The following is a 19,156-nucleotide window of genomic DNA, read 5'->3' as shown; positions in this document are numbered from 1 at the left end:
TGCTCTTGAGGCCGATTGGCTGGGTCACGAGGACGGAGCCAAAGAAGTCCCCCAATGAGCAGCTCCGTGGTCTGAAAGGGCAGGGAAACAGCCCAATGAGCAGCTCCGTGGAGGAGCCAATCAGCTAGATGTTGCTGGGGCCGCTGTGAGCCAGTCATCAGCTGGCAGTCTGAAGCTTGCTGGCAGCTGGAAGTTTGCTGGGGCCCCTTTGGCTGTGGCTCTCAACACCTCGGTACCGATGCTGTGGTTTCCTGAGGCCTTGTGGGTTTTTGCAGTGTTACAGGTTAATGCCTGGCTTTGCATTGCTAGCTGGGGATTCAGCACTCCTGGGTCCGCTGTCGGCTATCACTTGTCTTGTCCCTCGTCTTTTCAGCTTCCAAAAGTCTGTGATTATTGTCTGAGCTGCCAGGAGGGATTTAAGGCTCGGTGATCCTCCTGTGTACCTCTGGACCTTCCTTCTCATCTCCTGCCTCATGTCCTCAGACTCTGAAGCTCAGTCCTTGGCCTTCTTTCTCTTCCTGGACTATTTCATCCAATCTCATGGCTTTCAATACTTAATACCAAGTGTGGGGGGCCCAAAGCCACTGCTCCTCACCATGTTGCTTGACAGCCAGCCTCAGGACATATTTGCCCAAGTCAGGCTACCCAACAGGCCACCTGTCCATTTTCTATGACCTCTCCATGAGCCCCTTCCTCTCTCCACACACCCACTCCTTCTACTATTTCCTGTTCTCAGGAATGATAGGCCTCTGCAGGGTAGGTCTATTGTCCACTCCTGGCCCCCCACCCTGCCAGCCTCAGGGGCCTGTTCTGACTACTCTCAAGGGAAGCTGTTCCTGATGGCCTGCCGCAGGACCCAAGGCCTGTTCCCATAAATGCTCTAACTCAGGGACTTAGCACGTCTGCCTCACTGGAGTCTGGTTAAGTTTACCCACCTATGAACTTCCAGCTGGCCTCCTGCTGGGGGCAGAGGCCACATGGAGTGACTGGACTATCCCCTCTTTCCTCCTTCTTGCTCCTTAAACTCTTCCACTTTTGGGGTCTTCTGGCAACCATGAATTCTCTCACCAGAAAACTGTCTACATGTACACAAATTTATTTTGTATTTGATTTCTGGGGGCTCAAGGATGTCATGAACCCCTTTCCTGGCCCTCCGGTAATCTCTGGTTGAGCGTCCCCACCGTCCCCACGCTAACATGAGAGACCAGCCTGGAGAGTGAGTGGATGTGCATTGTCCCATGCCTGCCAGGACTTGCCTTGTAGTAGGTGTTCAGACATCATAGGCGTATCCTCCTCAGGATGCAGCAGGTGCTACTTGAGTTAGTGATGACGTGGTGGTGACAGCTGCAAAGTCCTCGCCTCAAGGCTCTTGTATTCTAAACAAACACGAATGCACATCTGCATGTATTGTGGCATCAGCAGTGCTAAGGCCTGAGCACAGTCCACACGGCTTAAGGATTTGTGGATGACAGTAAGCATTTCCTACTTTGTCCTGAGCATGATAGGAAGCCATTGAGCAGGGAGGGATATGATCAGACTTTGAAAGACCATTCTGACTGCTTGTGTAGAATTGACTGTGGGGTGCCCCAGTGAAAAGAGTAAATACTGAGAACTTGGGCTGGGTTACCTGGACTCAAAGGTAAGTATCACCTATCAGCCTGGCCTTGAGAAGGAGTGTGCTCTGGGCACAGGGCTGTCCTGGTTCTGTTGTAGTTTTCAGAGCAGCCTCCCTCATCTTTTCTTCCCTTTCGGCCTCTTCACTTCCCAGGCACATGGCTCCAGAGCACCCAGGCTGGCCTCCTCCTGTCTCTTCCCTGCTCCATGTCTTTTCCCCTTGGGTCTTGCTGGCCTTCCCTGGAGCTGTGCTGTCTGGATCTAACTCTGTTTTGGGAATGCTCCAGGGTCAGCCTGAACTTCTCTTGGTCCAGTATGGGCATAAGCAGGAAAGAGGATGTGGACAGTGGCCTTTGCCCCAGGTGAGGGGCCAGAGGGCATATCCTCTGTACATGCTGCTTCTCCCTGTGGGTGAGGGAATGTGTCTGTGTGGGGGATCAGTGTGTGTGGGTGTGTGGGGATGGTGCTGTGACACACATGTGCAGCTCACCCTCCTTGCCACCAGGTTAGGAAGGTGGCACCCCATCTCCTGCTTGGGATGGCAGCTGGGCAATCCCACCACAGGTAGTGGGTCTGGCTTCGCTTCCAGCCTGTCACGGTACCTGGGAGAGACATTCGTGAAAGTTGCTGCTGGGATGATCATTACAAGATCCCGATTAGCAGTTCTGAGAGGGCACAGAGCAGGAGAGGAAGGGGAGGATTTCTTCTCATCATTTCCTCACAGGAGGAGGAGCCATGGACATAGGCCACCTGCCTCTCCCATCCCCTGCACAAACTCATCAGCATGCAGGGCTCTGCAGCAGAGAGGGTCCTTGCTGGCATTGTGTCTTCAAGGTTACGGGCAAGGCAGCTTCGGCAGAGATGCAGAGAAGGCTGTGGCCGGGCGCCACCAGACCACACTGGGGAAGAGCAACAGGGTGGAAACCTGGACTGGCCAGCGCCTCTCATTATGGCGCCTCTCAACAGTGCCCTGGCCTGAGGAGGAGAGGGGAAAGGCCCTGTTCTGGAAACTCATGTGCCTTTACAATGACAGCCCCTGTGCTAGGATCTTAAGAAGCCCACTGTCAGAAATGAATGAGTATCATAAGATGTGGGGAGAGGAAAAATGATTGGGGGGCCATAGAGGTGGGAGCACTTGACCTTGTTTTATTTGGGTGCTGGTCGTGGGGAGTCATTTGCTCAGGGAAGATGTGGAGGATTCTTCCAGGAGGGGCAGGAGAGAATGGTGCAAACTTAGACCCAGAGGTGTGCATGCAGGCGAGGGGTCCTGGGCATGGCAGGGAGAGGTGGGGAATGCGGTTAGAAGAGTGCGGGAGAGGATGAGGCCTGTTAGAGTGGAAGCGGGCCATGCAGAGGGTGGTATGCACTTCCTGTGGGACTAAGGAGTCCTCAGGCCTTTCCCTGAGGTCCTCAGGCCTTATATGTCTGGAATGTGTGACACGGGGAAGCTTGTGTTTCTAGAAGGAGCACTTTGACTTCATTGGGAAAGAGTGGCTGAAAAGGGAAGAATGGAAGGAAGGAGACTGGGGACATGTCTTCTGGGGGTCTGGGTGAGAGATGGTGAGGGCAGAATGGAGGTGGAGGCACTGAAGAAGACAGTGTCCAGAAGCACCAAGGAGTTCCATGTGCCAGGGCTTGTTGCCACTTTTCTAGACAGAGCTGGACTCTGGGAGGACCCTCCCCCCACCCCCAAGGATAGTCCCTGGGTGACAGGGTGGATGGGGGTCCCATTAACCCACTAAGTCCCAAGTTTTCAATGCAGTGAACATAATAAATATTCAAATATTATTTCAAAGTTACCAAAGGGGTGTATTTGTTGCCCAACTTAAGTTTTTATTAGGTGTTCTACATCTGAGAATAATGGGACAAAACAGGTTAACCAAGAGAGGGACAATGGCAGATTTCAGGAAGATGAGGGCGAGCCCTGGGGTGGACATGAAGTACATAGAAGTACGTGCATGTGACCAGGAGGCATTAGAAATGCCAGACCCTTTTTATTTGGTGGAGAGGTCTGTGGCGGAGGAGAAAGGTAGTACCTGAGATGGGGTACAGGTGAGTGCCCAGGAGGCAGTGGGTCAAGATGACAAGAAGGGAAGGAGTGGGGAGACACATGATGGCTAAAGAGTAAGGAAAGGGACCCTCACAGGAGGCAGAGCGGCAAGTCAGAGGGGCAAAGAGAAACTAGGGGAGCACAGGGTCATGCAGCTGAGGGGAGAGAGTGTTTTAGAAGGCATACGGGGCTGGGGAAGTGTCACAGTGGGAGAGTGCTTGTCTAGAAGGCACACTGGTGTCAAATACCTCAGAAAGGCTAAGTTCAAAAACATGGAAAGAAAGACACGGTTTCTGGCAATTTAGAATTTTTAAGTGTTTGGGCTGCGAGTGGCTGAGGTGGAATCTTATTCACTTCTTCTGGACAGGTACTTTTGAGGAGCATCTGTGTTCCCAGTATTATGCTATATCCCTGACCTCTCCTCCCCACCAGGACTGTGTCTGGGACCTAGGGAAAGTAAATATGACTGTGAGAAAGAGCCACTTCATGAGAAATTGCATGCATCATTGGTGAGAGGCTGTGCTGCTGAGATGCTTCCAAGAGGGTCACCCAGTAATGAGGAGGGAAGTGAGGGTAGTACCTGCTCTTTCTCACCAGAGCCCAGGGCTTCCTCTGCTACTTGCACATGATGGACTACATTTCCCAGATTCTCTTGCAGTTCGATGTGGTCAGAGGACTGAGTCCTGGCCAATGTGTGTGTGTGAGCAGAGGTGTCCATCCCTTGGGAATATCTCTTGTGTAATCTTTGCTCACTTTGCTCACTCAGGTGGTAAAGGATGGTGGAGCCACAAGATGGAAGGAGACTGAATTTGTGAGTGACTGTGTGGAGCCGACTCCCCATTGGACTGTGCTGTGAGCAAGAGAAAAACTCGTTATATTCAATGATATTTAGGTGTTTATCCCCAAAGCCGCTAGGGTCCCTTTAACAGAGGCAGAGATTTTCTTCTCTTTGCTGCAAGCTGCCATGCAGATGGGGCACCTGAGGCCGGGCTGGTCCTGGAGGGTGGAGGGGACCAGTAGGAAGTGTTCCAAGAGAAGCGGTGCCTTTGTAGAGGGGATGCTGGCTGACTGAACCTGTACTTTGTACTTGAGCATAGGTGACTCTGTTCCTGGGGCTGACTAGAAATACCACTGTCCTCTAGGGATGGTCCTGCAATTACAGTGGCCAGAAATGTTTGCTTGTCGGTGCTATCCCTTTGCATCATTTCACATAGTGAATACCTGTTCATTGTTGGTCTTGATTGCTCTGATGCTGGTGTGAATAGGGACAACAGGTGACTCTCAGTTCTGCTGAATTTGTACCTTCTACCTCCTGCCCATCTCTCTCTCCCAGATGCGGTACAGGACACACTGTAGAATTATCACGGAAGCTGGGTGCAGCCTTATTGGCCTCCTGTTTTCCTGTCTACATTGTGTGTAAATTAGGAAATTGGCACAGTGTGATATTAATGACACCAGAGCTGGCTTTAGAGTTAGGCTGGGAGCCAGCATAAAGCTAGTTTGTATCTGTGTCATGGCCAGGTCACAACTTCCCCAGCCAGGTTTCTCAATATTAGAAAACTAGCAAAATGATGATTTAAAAAAACAACGAAAGAAAAGGAAGATATCACCTATATTCCCAATACCTACAGAGAAAAGCACTGCGAACATTTTAGTTTCTCTCTCTGCAGTCCTTTCCTCTCATGTGCACACCCATATTACACATCTAGAATAACACATATGCAATATCTGTACTATACATAGAATATATTACATATGCTATATCTAGAATACTACATATAGAACAATATACTATATTATTTATTATAATAATATAGTATTTACTATAGTGTATATTATATATTATATAAAGAATATATAATACTATATAAGTAATATAATATATTCTATATTAGACACAGAAAGTACTAAGGGAACAATAAATTTATTCTCTATATATTAAATTATAGCCGTTTTTCCCCTCTGAAATCATAAGATTATGTGCCATGTATTAAATATTATTTTACAATATTTCACATGTCTGAGCCACAATTTATTTTACCAATTCCTTATTGTTGACCAACAAATCACTCCCAATTCTTGCTGTTAGGTAAACGTTGCTAAGGTAAACATTACCATGGCACAAACTGACGATTCATCTGTCTATCTATCTATCTATCTATCTATCTATTTATTTTCAGATAAAGTCCTACATGTGGAATTTGGGATCCAAAAATAAGACAAATTCTAAAACCTTTAATATGCAGTGACAAACTGGGTCTCCCAGAAGGTCAGGCTAAGGTATACTTCCACGTGGTGATGGGAGTGGTCCTTTGCCTCATAGCCTTGGCATGGCCTATGTGGTAGCATTTCTCTAGGGCTCCTTTCATTCCTGAGTCGTACCCGGGGAAGGGAAGTAAGCCTTGTCCTGGTCCCCAAGTCGGTTCAGCCTGGGAGTATGCAGGCACCCGTGGGATCAGCCAGACTCTGGTAGCAGGGTGAGTAGTGGCAGCAGACGCCTGGTGCCTGGCGTGTGGAGCGACGGTGCTCAGAGAGGGGCCAAGAGTTCTTCCTGGCATCTGCCCACCCTATTGGAGTTCTGGCCATGGAACCCAGTAGCCAGGCCAGTTGAGCCTCGATCTGGCAGAAGGGTTGGACCAGTGGGCTACTAGAGATGGGTCTGGGAGATAAGATAGATGAGGGCGGAGCAAAGGCGGACACCACCAGTTGTTGGCTTCAGGAGCTGTAATAAAAGCAAATATTTGGAGGCTGGGATTGCTTAGCTTTCTCCTTGGAATCAGCAGACTCTCGGTGGCTGGGATTAATTTGAAGAAATTTACTAGCAGAGTTTGTGGCAGATAAAACAGTTTGCTTATTTCACACTTGTATGGCCACCTGCTAGGAACTGTTTGTTCAGTTTCGAATTCTTTAATTAAAATCAACATAAAACAGATTGAAAACATCCCAAGAAGGGGATGCTTGATTTGCTGGAGGATATTGCAGAAAGATGGAGCAAAGTGGTGCAAAAACCGCTTCGTCACCAAGCAAGCAGGCGGACAGGAGAGCGCACCCTGGGCAATGGTGGGGTGCGAGTTTGCGCATGCGCGTTTGTAAGTGTCCACTGGAAGCAGAGAACTCCCATGAGTCTTCTCCCACTTTGGGCACTTTCCGTGAAGGTAGTAAGCTGAATTGGAAATGTGAGACGTCCTCTTTGCTTCCACCCCTTGGAAAAGGCCAGTTCCATGTTTATTCTCCCAACAAATGATCATTGAATCCCTCTAAACCCGCCATTGTCAATGTCATGCAGTTGTTTGACCTAAAGAAGCACCAAATCCAGTGAGGGAGACAGGAAAGAGAAATAGCAAGTATGATCCAGTGTAAGCCAAATGTCTCAGGAAGGGTAAATGCTGAGGTGCTATGGGAGCCGGAGGAGGAGCACCTGGCCCTGAGCTATGCAATAGGTCTTTCAAGGGACTAGGACATCTACCTCAGCTGAGATCTGATGAATAGATAGGAATTATTCAGTTCAAACTGATATATCAGTTAGCTGCCACTATAGTATGCTGTGTAACAAATATTTTCAGTATCTCAATGGCACATAAGGCATCATTTGTCTAGTTCATACTAATGTGAGTTAGCAGAGGATCAACTGATTTTGACTGGGCTTGCTAGTGGCTCTGTAATCATGGCTGAACTTGCTCAATGCTTGGAGTCATGTGATTCAGGTTGAGCCTGATTAGGCAACTCTGCTCCTTTATTCTCTTATTCTCTTCCTAGAGCTACCAGCTTAACCTAGGTGTGATCTTCAAATGGTGGTAGAAAAAGCAGAAGAGGGCAAACCCAAATCATACACTTTTCAAGACTTTAGGCATGTCACTCCTGCTAAAGCAAGTCACATGTCTTCATGTGAGGTCAAAGGGCAAGGAAATACTCTACCTCTTTAGTGGGATAATACACTGCATCTCTTTAGAATTCTAGGCATTAATATGACCCGTCACATGTGGTGTGGACACCGTGGTGTGGGATGTTATGGGATAAGAGAAGGGCAGTTACAGGACACGGCTGGGCCCATCAGAAACTATCTAGGAATGTGAGGAAAAGTCAGTGGCACCTGGAAAGGCCTGCAGGGGGTGATGAAGAAGGGTCCTATCTGTCAGCACAGCCTTTGGCTTTTATCCCCAGGGCTGTGAGGAAGCACTAAAGGGTTGTACCCAGCGAGCAACCTGGTCAGCTTACCTTGCCATCTGGCTGGCTTCAGAGTGGAGAACAGAGGGACAGGATTGGGACCAGCTCAGAGGCCTGAGTCACCCAGGCTCCCTTGGGAGTTGATCTCATGACCAGGAACCTCAAGTTGTGAGCCTTCTGCTTTTATAAGGATTTTTTTAAATGCTCACCAGGTCATGGCACACCGGCTCCTAACAGGAAGCCCCTTTGCTGTCCAGGCAAATGGGGTCAGCTGAGTTGGGTGAGAGAGTAGAGAGCTTGCTGCTCCTGGACCCGAGCCTTGACTTAGTAACTGGTCCCTGGGATGTCACCATCATCTTTTCTGAGGCCCCACTGGCTTGGGAAGGGCAGAGTCTTGAGGCAGCCCCTTGTAGGAACTGCTCAGCTTGGTGAGGCCACCTGCTGGGATTCCTTCCTTTTTCCATGCCTCACTACCTGTTAGGGCCAGTCTCTGACACTCTGCAGACAGAGCTGGGCACAAATACTGCCTGGTAGAGAGCTTGGGCCCTGGCCATGCAGGCTCCGCTCAGTGTCCGTTTTCAGATACCTGCTTTTAGTTCCTGATTTTCAACTGCCCACTACACCCACTTTGCACCCCGTACCTAACTGCCTGGGTGTATTAGAAAAAGCACGTTGCCCTAAATACGAAGACCTAAGGCTGGGTCCCAGTTCAGTTTCCTGCAAGTCATGTGATCTTCAATAAGTCCCTAGAGCTCTCTGAGCCTTGTTGGTTGGTCTCAGCCATTAAAGCTATCAAATGTGGTTATAGTGTGGAAATTCCTGGTAAATCTCTCACCTCTTAATTCCCTGCCCAAACTCCTCTAAGCATCCTGGGAATGGCGACTGAAAAGCTGTCTCCTCTTCTCCAAGAGCTCAGGTGGACATCTGCTAAAGCTCTTAAAGCTTTACCCATGGCTGCCATGGGGATGGAAATCTCTGTGCACATATTTTTGCACCTCTGAGCCCCCAGGTCATAGGTAGATGTGTTGATTATGATGAATGTAAACTATTTGTAGCCTCATGTGGCCAAAGTTGCTGACTTTCTTCTTTTCTTTCTTCTGAAGAAACTGCTCTTTCTTCCTTCCACCCACTCTTCTCCCAGGAGTTCAGCCCCTCCAGCTGAGCCTGAGCATGGTCATAGTTTCTAGTGGCCTCCTGTCCTCCTCCAGCCCCCAAGGGTGACACTGTCCTCCTTTTTGTCCATAGTCCTGAAGTCCTGGCTGGTTTCCTGGGACCAAGGATCTGGCTCTGAGTGGCAGAGCTGAGCTGTCAATGGTCCCACATTTGGATATCCCCTCCCTTCCTTTCACCCCAGCCCTAGTCTTTAGTGGCCTTTATAAAGCAATGGACTGATCGTGGCTTTGCAGCTAAAGCCCTGGGTGCAAGACGTCCTGGGCTGCCACTAGCTGGCAGTGGCCTGAGAATGCACTAAACCCATCTGAGCTCCAGGTTCTGCCTCGAGAACATGGGGATGATGAGGATCGAACCAATACTGTCACCCTTTGAGCAGCTCTGTGTGCTGTGTCTGAACATCATCACCACCAACCTCATCACTGTGCTGGAGCTGCCCATCATTGAGAGCTTGCTGTGGTCCAGGTGGAGTTGACACTTAATGAACAGCATCTCATTAACCCACACCTATTTCTGTGTGGTCTGCCTCCTCTTTTCCAGGTACCCACCTGCTTACTTTGAAGGTTGCTGTGAGAAGCAAAGGACGAGATGCATATGCGTGAGTCTAGATGCTAATCATCGCTAGGATCAGGCTGGGGAGATGGGAAGGGCTGGATGGCCCCTTCCACTTCATTTTAGGAGAAGCAGCTCAGATAAGAGAAAGCTGTTTGGATTCTGGAGTTTGAGAGAGCAGAGTTGAATTCCAGCTCTGCCACTTTCTTTTCTTTTTTTTTTTTTTGGTACCAAGGATTGAACCCAGGGGCCATTAAACACTGAACCATATCCCAGCATCCCCCACCCCCACTTTTAAAATATTTAGAGACAGGGTTTCTCCGAGTTGCTTAGTTGCTTAATCTTGCTAAGTTGCTGAGGCTGGCTTTGAACTCATGATCCTCCTGCCTCAGCTTCCCAAAATGCTGAGATTACAGGAGTGTGCCTCTGTGCCTGGCCAGCTCTGGCACTTTCTATTGTGATATTTCTGAGCAAGACACTTAGCTGTTCTGAGCCTTAGTTTTCTTACATGCAAAATGGGTTAAGATTCCTCACCTTGAAGAATAAATGAGATGGGGAGTATTACAAAGTGGTCATCAGAGGTGTTAAGTGTACAGGATACAGTATACTGTACAGATCAGCAGGCAGCCTGGCTCACAGGACATTTTCAAAAGTGAAACTTCATGTCTTTGATTTTATTTTTATTTGATCCTCATCCATCCAATGGGTTTTCAGGATAGGTAAAGAGGGTTATGGTCATCCAGAAGAGAAACTGAGGCTCACAGTGTCAAGTGGCTGCCCAAGACACGGAGAGCAGATCTCCAGGTGGATCTGGCCCCAGGCCTGTCTGACATTGGGCCTGTGCTCACCTCTAGCCTCTTGGCCTCCTGAACCAGCCACCTGCCTCTCTGACATCTTTGTGCCTGGCTGGGACCCTGAGATATCTGGAGGCTGATGTGAACCCTCTGTCCCGGCTGTGGCCCTCTGTATCCTCTGTCCCCGTCACTGGCTCCCCAGAGTCCGCTCCTTGGCCGAGGGGCACACTGCAGTGAATCAGCCTCCTCTGTGGCGTTGATTAGAGGCCTCCTCCTACAAACATCAAAGCTTCAATTAACATGGGCCGCTTGCAACCCTCTTGCAAAACTCTGATAAGAATAGAATTTTCTCTTGGAAAATGGATTTTTATTTAGTTGTGTGTACTGTTGGTTAAATGACCTACTCTATACACTGGCGCTGAGATTCCGGGGACAATTAGGGGGCTCGTCAGGAACTGGTTATCTGAAGGAAACAGGCGACGGGCTGTTTAGCTGTCTAATATCCTGACGGGGGCGGGGGGCAGAGGCAAATTAAAAACAGGCTTCTCCCCTTCTCCAGACACGGGGAGCTGAGGTGCTGTGCTGAGTTGGGGCTTTGTAGTGGGAGATGGGGTAGCCCCTGCTCTCATGGGGGTGTGGCTGGGTGGTGGCCCCCAGCCTTGTGTCTAGACTGCGTGGTGTGTGTGTGTGTGTGTGTGTGTGTGTGTGCGTGCGCGTACGCGTGTGCATGTGTTTGGGGTGTTCAGGATTCTCTGGAGGCTATCCAGAGTATAGCCTGGCCTTAAGGGGGGTCTAGAGGAGGCTGGTGGGCTAGGTGAGCAGGGATCAGGATTCAGAACCAGCCCAGGAATGGGGGCACCTGAGCCCAGGAGCATGTGCAGCTAAAGCTGGTTGACTCTTATTTTTCTAATGACCATTCCTCCTATTAAACTTGGCCTTCTCTTAGAGTATGGCTGGAATAACTTTTAGGAAATGCCCTCTCCTCAATTTTATTGCTTCTGGGGAAAGGAAAAGAAGCATTCCCCACCCACCACCCTGTCCAGAATCTTGGGAGGTCAGTAAACCAGCACCCCTGACTTAATTTCTTGTTGGGCTTGAATCTTTCTAGTTCTTAGGGACCTTCAGAAAGAAAGAGTCAGTCCTCTATTTCCTCCAACCCTCCTTAAGACTTCTATGCACCACCACAAAAGTTTTCTCTGTTGTCTAACCACATTCTCCAGCTGCACTTTCCTTCTATCTGGAATGACAGTACAGACGTTTGGTGAGGGGAAGTGGGGGAGTGTCCTGGCTGAGTGGGGGCAGGCTGGGCTGGGGGTGGGAAGCTGGCTGGGGAGGCAGAGGACAGAAGTAGAAGAGCAGCTTGCTGGCCAGCTTCTTTTTCCTTCAGCTGGGGAGGCCTGGCCTAGCATGACTGTATTGATTCAATTATTCCCTACAATGTAATACTCTGCATTCGTGTGATAGCAACAAACAGAGTTGAAAGACATACAAAAATAAATGATCTGAAAGTTAATATGGCTGAATGGGCATCTATGAATTCGAGGAGAGAGGTTTTGTTTTACATTGTAAAATCAATAGCGTGCAGAACAATGTCCTAACTTCCCCCAGGGACCCCGGCGAACCCGCCCGTATCGATCGCCATGCAAATTAATTGAATTCATGAAATCCACATTGCTGGGTAATTGATGCTTCTTATAATTACCTCCGAGTTATGAGCTTTTAGGGGATTGCATTGATTCCTGGGCAGTGGGGAGGGCAGAGAAGGGGAGGGGGGAGGTGGCTTCCGGGAACTGCAGGCCATGGCTGCCCAGGTGGACAGTGGGGGGTAGTGGTCAAGGCTGGAGTAAGGGGCATTTGCCTGGTGGTGGTGGAGGTGGGGATGGATGAGGTCTCACCTCTAAGGGTTTATTTCTCCAACCTAGAAAAGTCTGGGAGTTGGGAGAGAGGAGTAGGTACACCCGAGCATTTGAAAGGATTCCCAGGAGGATGGTCCCTTTGGCATCTGGGACTCCTAGGTTTCATTCAGCATTTATTACGTGCCAGGCATTATTCTGAGTATTTTATATATCTCACTGAATTCTCAAAACAACTCATGCCGTATGTACTATAGCAGTCTCCTTTGGTTGTTGAAGAAATGAGGTACAGAGAGGGTAAGTATGTTGTCCAAGGTCACACAGTGGCAGAGCTGAAATCTTTGACCACCAGCTGATCTATGAATAGGCTTCAAGGAGCCACCTGCCTGGATCACATAAGCTGTCTTCATATTAATGCTTGTCAGTATTTTTCAGAGAGAGAGGGTCTGTAACTTTCATCAGGTTATCATGGATGCCATAGAAGTTATATAAACATTGTTTCCGTTACTAATACCTTATATTTGCACAGTGGTATTTGAATATTGCGTGACCTTGGAGAAGTCACCTAACTTATCTAATCTTCTTCCACAATTGCAAATCCAGGGGTTGAGGTGGATACCCTCTAGGTTCCTTGCAGTTCTGGCATCATTAGTGATGCAGAGCGTTCTCTTGTGTGGGCCTTCCAAGAAGCCCTGAGCCAAAATGACCCCTGCTTTAGATCTGAGAAACTTAGATACAGAGGGGCCAGGTCTCTTTAAAAAGATCAGGTGGCACATTAGTGGTGGGGACATGATGAGGACAGGTGGAGCCAGTCTCCAAGCAAGGCATGCCTCAGGCTTCCATCTTCTGTGTGCCTAGGACCCTCCTGTGTGGATCAGCAAAACCCAAGGAGAGGTCACTTGTCAGGTCATGGAGTCTGTATGGCTGACCCTCTATGTCGGAGCCACAGAACAGCTTGGCTGTGAAGAGTCCCTTCTCTCCATTGCTCCTGCTTGAGAAAATGATCTCCCCTCGCTGGGCTCAAGGCTTTCACCTGGAGGATGCACCTGGTTTGGGGCTGTGGCTGGAGCCAGGGGTGAGAGATGCTCTTGGGCTAGGGGGCACAGGCTGGGTGGGAGCCCAGAAGGAGGCAAGTGTTCTAACAGAGACAGTCTCCCGGACACTTCCTGAAAAGTACCTGCATAATGCCAGCCCTCTTCCTTCTCTGAGTTTGGCAGGAGGGGAGGGCTGGCCACTCAGGTCCTCCTTCCCTCTTCTCTGGCTCTGCTTTGGAGCTGTGGAGGCTGAGGTCCACATAGAACAGTTTCCTGATTACTGAAGTCTGGCCTGGCAGAGCTGAAGTATCATGAGTCACTGTCCACGCACGGAACCTGGCCTGGCTCCATGTCCTTGCCAGGGCTGTCTGGGCTGGCCAGGTGGCATTCGCAGCAGGGAGGATGGGCTGAGTTCAAGGTGGTGGCAGGGGCAGTCCTTCCTCTAACTGGAGCCTTTGAGGACTTGGCGTGGGGAGGATGTACCCATGAGCCCCTTGTTGGGCACTAGGCAGTGATGCCAGCTCTCCATTTCCTGCAGCTTTGGGGCCAGCAGGACAGGGTGCGTGACTCAGCGAGTCCTGTCATTCCTCAGCCTCTTTGCCAACACCAGCTCATCGTGTCTTTCCCGGCACTAGTCATAGTCTTGAGGGGGTGACCCAGAAGGCTTCCATGAGTCATCCAGGCCTTCACCTCTCCATGTGGCCAGCTGAAATTCTCTTGACTCCATCCCAGTGTCTAGATCATCAGCTCCTGAATGACCTTGAAGCTTACCTTCTGGACTCATTGAGTCTTGAGAGATGGGAGGGATCTCGTGAGATCATCCAATCTAAACTCCTCATTAAAATGAGGCTCAAAGAGGACCTATGAGCTGGGTGTGGTGGCACATGCCTATAATCTCAGCGGCTCGGGAGGCTGAGGCAGTAGGATTGCAAGATCAAAGCCAGCCATGGCAAAAGCGAGGTGCTAACAACTCAGTGAGACCCTGTCTCCAAGTAAAATACAAAATAGGGCTGGGGATGTGGCTCAGTGGTTGGGTGCCCCCCGGTTCAATCTCTGGTACCCCATCCCCACTGAAAAAAGAGGACACATGACTTGTCCAAGGTCACATATGTGGCTGATGGGTATCAGATTCAGTCCAAAGCTTTTGACTTAGGTCCAGGGCTCTTTCCATCACAACAGGATAATCTCCCAGTCACTAGATGGCCACTTCCTCTCTGGGCATCTCTGAATTGGTGGGCGGGGTGGTGGTGGTGGTGCTGGGGACTCCAGTGAGAAGTCTCTGCCCCTTTCCTTTGTTTCCTACCCTCACCTCAGAGAATCCCAAGACTTCAGGAGGATTGGAAACATGGTGCAAAGTTCCTCCTTCACCGATTGTGTCTTCCCTTGAGTTGCTGGGCCCTCTGACCCATGAAGAACACAAGCGTCTAGACCTGGCTAGGGCTTTCCTCATGCTCTCATCTTGGGTATCCCCTGGGGCAGAGGTGGTGCCAGGGCAGCCTCATTAGGTGAAGTTGAGAAATGCATCAGGACTGTGGGTAATTGAGAGTGAGACCTGATTGTAGGATGGTCGAGGTTCCTCTCTTCTCTTATTGTTCAGGAGAGGAATTCTCTGTCCGTAGGAAGCCCCAAGAAAGGGTAAGGTCTGTCATGGGCCCTAGAATGAAGGACACTTTCAAATCTTCTATCCACCTACCCATCCATCCGTCCATCCAGTCAGCCAGCCGTTCATGTATCCATTCATCCACCCGTCCATCTATCCATCCATTCATCCATCCATACAATGTGTTTTTCCCTGTCCCCACATGCACAGGGCACTAGTGTGACAGGTGCATTAGTGGGTATAAGGATTAAGCATGCTGGAGGGAGCAAGGCAGAAGGTGTACAAGGAAGAGGACTGATTTTTGCTTCTATTAGAATTTCTTGTAGTTCCCAACAAATAATTCCTGAGAAGTCCTCAGATAAGAGATTGGATTTCTTTCTGTAAAAATATTGGGGGGATGGGGTTGTGGATCAGTGGTGGAGTGCTCACTTAGCATGTGTGAGACACTGGATTTGATCCTCAGCACCACATAAATAAATGAATAAATAAATAAATAAATAAATAAAAGGTATTGGGATCCCTGAATTTAAACCCAGTGCTGCAAGAGCGTATTTAGTATTGCAGGCCTTTGCAAAAGTGTCTACACTTTCACAATCACCCTGCACATTTGAGGAGGGCCCGTGAGGCCTGCTCCCCGTGGTCTCATTTAGCCCTCACAATCTCTGCCCGCAGCCAGGACTGTTATCAGCCCTCCTTCACAGTTGAGGAGGAGACTGAGGCCTGGAGAGGTTAGCAGAGCAAAGGTGCGTCAGGAGGAATCCAGAGTTGTGATGGGAATGGGAGGTAAGGCCAAGATTGGCTCCGTAAACAAGTTGAAAGATTTTCCCGGGGCAGAAGTGGCCAGAGTCCTTTCTTTCTTTAAACTGTCCATTTTAAACTTCTATCCATATTAATTCTAACCCTAAAGGATGTGGGCCACATGGGAGTTAGAAGACAAAGAAAATTGGGAGCTAGGCCCATGTTCCTGGCTCCCCGGGCTGGATGGCACCAACAAGTGTGGAGTAAGGGGCTTTGGCTGGGTTCGATGCCAGCTCTCATCTGTTTTTCACATCATGAGGCTCTTTGCCACACCGTGAAAACACACCCTACCAGGCAGGATTTATATGACCATTCCACAGTGAGAAACTGAGGCAAAGAGAGTGAAGGTCACTGTGCAAGGTTCTCCAGGTAAGAAGGGGTCACGGGGGCTGGAGGCCAGGTGAGGTACATTCCACCTTGTCTTCTCTCCTTCCTGGCCTGCTTGCTGGTCTAGGCAAACCATCTAGATTTATCAATGTGGAGAGAATCAGGAAAAAGGAGGATCCGCTGGTGCTATTGCCTTTCTTGATCTCTCCTGCCCTTGCCTGAGCCCCACGAGCCAGGCCCACTCACTCAGTCTGTGGCAGGACTTGGAGGTGCCTCCCTGGTGCCTCAGCATCATCTCCTCACCCCCTGCTCTGAGCACTCACTGAACCCAACTGTTTCACGCCTAAGTCCCAGGAGCCGCTGCTGTATGTTTGATGCCCTGGTGGGGGTTGTGGCTCTAGATTCAATCACAAGCCCCTGTCTCAGCCATCCATGCTGTGTATCAACTTAGCAGCTTAAAACAACACTAAATATCTGGATGAGTGGATGGATGGGTAGGTGGATAGATGATTTGAAAGCATCCTTCACTCTAAGGCCTATGACAGACCTTACCCTAGACCTTTCCTGGGGCTTCCTATTGACAGAGAATTCCTCTCTTGCACAGTAAAAGGAGACAGAAAACCTCAACCATCCTACAATCAGGTCTCATTCTAAATTACCCACAGTCCTGATGCATTCATCAACTTCACCTAATGAGGCTGCCCTGGCACCACCTCTGCCTTAGGGGACACTGGAGGAGGCCAGCTGTTCTTCCAAGATGAGAGCACGAGGGAAGTCCCAGCATTTAGCAGCTTAAAACAACATATCATCACTTCACATAGTTTCTGTGGGTCAGGATCTCTGGAGTGACTCAGCTGAGTGGTTTTGGCTTGAGGTCTCTCAGGGTATTGCACTCAGGGTATTGGCTGGGGCTGCAGTCTCATGTGAAGGTTGGATTGTGGCTGCAGTCCCACTTCCAAGCTGATCTTCTGTGGTTAGCAAGTCAGTCCTGGCTGTTGGCAGGAGGCCTCAGTTACTCACCACATGGACTTCTCCTTAGACTTCAAGTCTTCTCAACCTGGTTTCTCCCAGAGTGGTTATCCAAGACAGGAAATAAGGAGAAGACTGCAATATCTTTCATGGCCTAGGATCAGAAATCACCCTGTCACTTCTGCCACATTCTTTTTATTAAAAGACAGTCACTAAATCTGGTCATACTCAAGTGGAGGGGAATTAAGTGCTTCCTTTTTTTTTTTCTTTCTTTTTTTGGTACTGGAGATTTAATACATAGGCACTCAACCACTGAGCCACATCCCTAGCACTTTTTATATTTTATTTAGAGACAGGGTATCCCTAAATTGCTAGGGCCTCACTAAGTTGCTGAGGCTGTTTGAACTCACAATATTCCTACCTCAGCCTCCTGAGCTACTGGGATTCCAGGTGTTTACCACACACCTGGCTGAGCTTCCTTTTAAAAAATTATATTTTGGGCCTGGGTTGTAGCTCAATGGTAGAGCGCTTGCCTAGCATGGATGAGGCCCCGGGTTCTCTCCTCAGCGCCACATAAAAATAAATTTTAAAAAAGTATTGTGTCCATCTATAACTAAAAACAATTTAAAAATTATTTTTATAATTATTAAGTTTTTAATTGATACAGAATTGTTGTGCATATTAGTGGTACAATGTGATATTTTGGTACATAGCACATGTTGTGTAATGATCAGATCAGGTAAGCAGCATGTACATCATCTCAAAAATTTATCATTTTTTTATGTGGTGAGAGCATTTGAAAAATTCTAGCTATTTGGAAACATGCATTATTGTTAATTAGAATCACCCACTATGCAATAGGACACCAGAACTTGTTCTTCCTATTAACTTATAACTTTGAAGCTTTATTTTTTTAAGGGAGGGGTGCTTAAAAAATTATGGAAATGTTTTAAGACAACCATACTCTCAACTATTCTACTTTTCTGGTAAAGATAAGCCACTCAGCTCTTTACCAGATGCCTAGCCAGCCTCTGCCAAATGCTTTTTGGGGAAGGCCACTCTGGTAGTAGCTCACAGCTCCTCCTAAGGACCAGGTAGGTCTGCAGCTCCATCCTCCTATGGACCCAGTTTTGTTCCTGGCTTTCCAGGTCTCCATGCTGCAAGCTTCAACCTAACTTTCCAGTTCATTTCTAATCACTTCCTTTTACTCTAGCTCAGTGTTCTTTCCTTATTCTTTATAACCATGATAGCTACAATTTATTGGACACCTACTATGTGCCAGGCCTTATACAAATATTATCTGTAACTCCTTGACTATTCTGCAAAAATGAGGAAAGAAAGGTTCAGAAAAGTCAGGTGCCTTGTCCAAAGTCATACAGCGAGTCAGTGGGAGACCCAGGATTTGAACCAGACTCCCCTCTTCTGACTGCTGCTAGGCTCCTACTTTGGTCCACCTACTGAGCCTTCCTCTGATAGGATCCTAGCTGGCCATGAGTGATCCCGAGGGTCCTTCTGTGTCATTGTCATTTTGTCTTTATTTGTGTATACACTCCATTTTCTCTATCAGCCCGTGAGTGTCTTGAAGGTACGTGCTTGTCTAATGGTCCCCTGTTCCCCAGAGTGCCCTCATAGCACCTGGCACGCAGCAGGAGCACAGCAAGGATTTGGGACACCAGTGAATGAAAGCTTCCCCCAGCCAGGAAGCCAGCTGTGATTCAGAGGCTCTGTATCCCAGCTGGGGCGGTCGCTGCAGGGATGCCTCCAGCAGGTCTCAGGCAAAAGGTCAGAGGTCCCCTGGCCAGTCTGCTTTGACCATTTTCCACCTGCGCCCCTCTGCCCAGTGCCGACCCGGCCCCTCCTCACTCCAGCACGCCATCTGGGCTGACTCCTCCTGGCCTCTGCCGCTGCCTGCCCGCCTGCTTCACCCCCCCTTCCTGATATCACAGCTCCCAAACTCCCTGCTCTTTCTTGCCTAAATTGATTCTCAGTAAAACCTCTCTCTTTATTCTGATTCCTCAGGCCTCTTTAGGTTTGTTCCTGGAATCTTTTGTCCCATTTCCTTCCCCCAGCTCATCCAAGCCACTCTCCTTGCTCTCTGTCCCCCACCCCTCACCCTTCCCAGGGTAGTGTGGACCTGTTGCTGGCTGGGTCCCTGCATGCGGCACCCCCTCCCTGCTGCGCCCATCTCCCTGGCTCTGTCTCCAAGGTTACCCAGCGACTTTGCAGTCTCT

The 19,156-nt window shown here is 49.1% G+C and overlaps 1 long non-coding RNA gene across 2 annotated transcripts in view; it reads left to right on the top strand.

Annotated features, from left to right (window-relative positions):
• Nucleotides 1–19,156, top strand: part of LOC120889706 (uncharacterized) — a 107,133-nt gene that overhangs the window by 43,557 nt on the left and 44,420 nt on the right. Inside the window, exon 2 of one of the 2 annotated variants that reach the window (XR_013437234.1) lies at nucleotides 9,539–9,596. The exons of the other annotated variant lie outside the window; for it this stretch is intronic. This is a non-coding gene — a long non-coding RNA (uncharacterized LOC120889706). The remainder of the gene's footprint in view (nucleotides 1–9,538; nucleotides 9,597–19,156) is intronic. 2 annotated transcript variants of the gene reach the window in all.

This window comes from Ictidomys tridecemlineatus, chromosome 4 (assembly GCF_052094955.1).
Source record: "Ictidomys tridecemlineatus isolate mIctTri1 chromosome 4, mIctTri1.hap1, whole genome shotgun sequence".
NCBI classification, from domain to species: Eukaryota; Metazoa; Chordata; class Mammalia; order Rodentia; family Sciuridae; genus Ictidomys; species Ictidomys tridecemlineatus.
The sequence above is the reverse complement of the archived record's forward strand: the minus strand, read 5'-3'. Positions and strand labels throughout refer to the sequence as shown.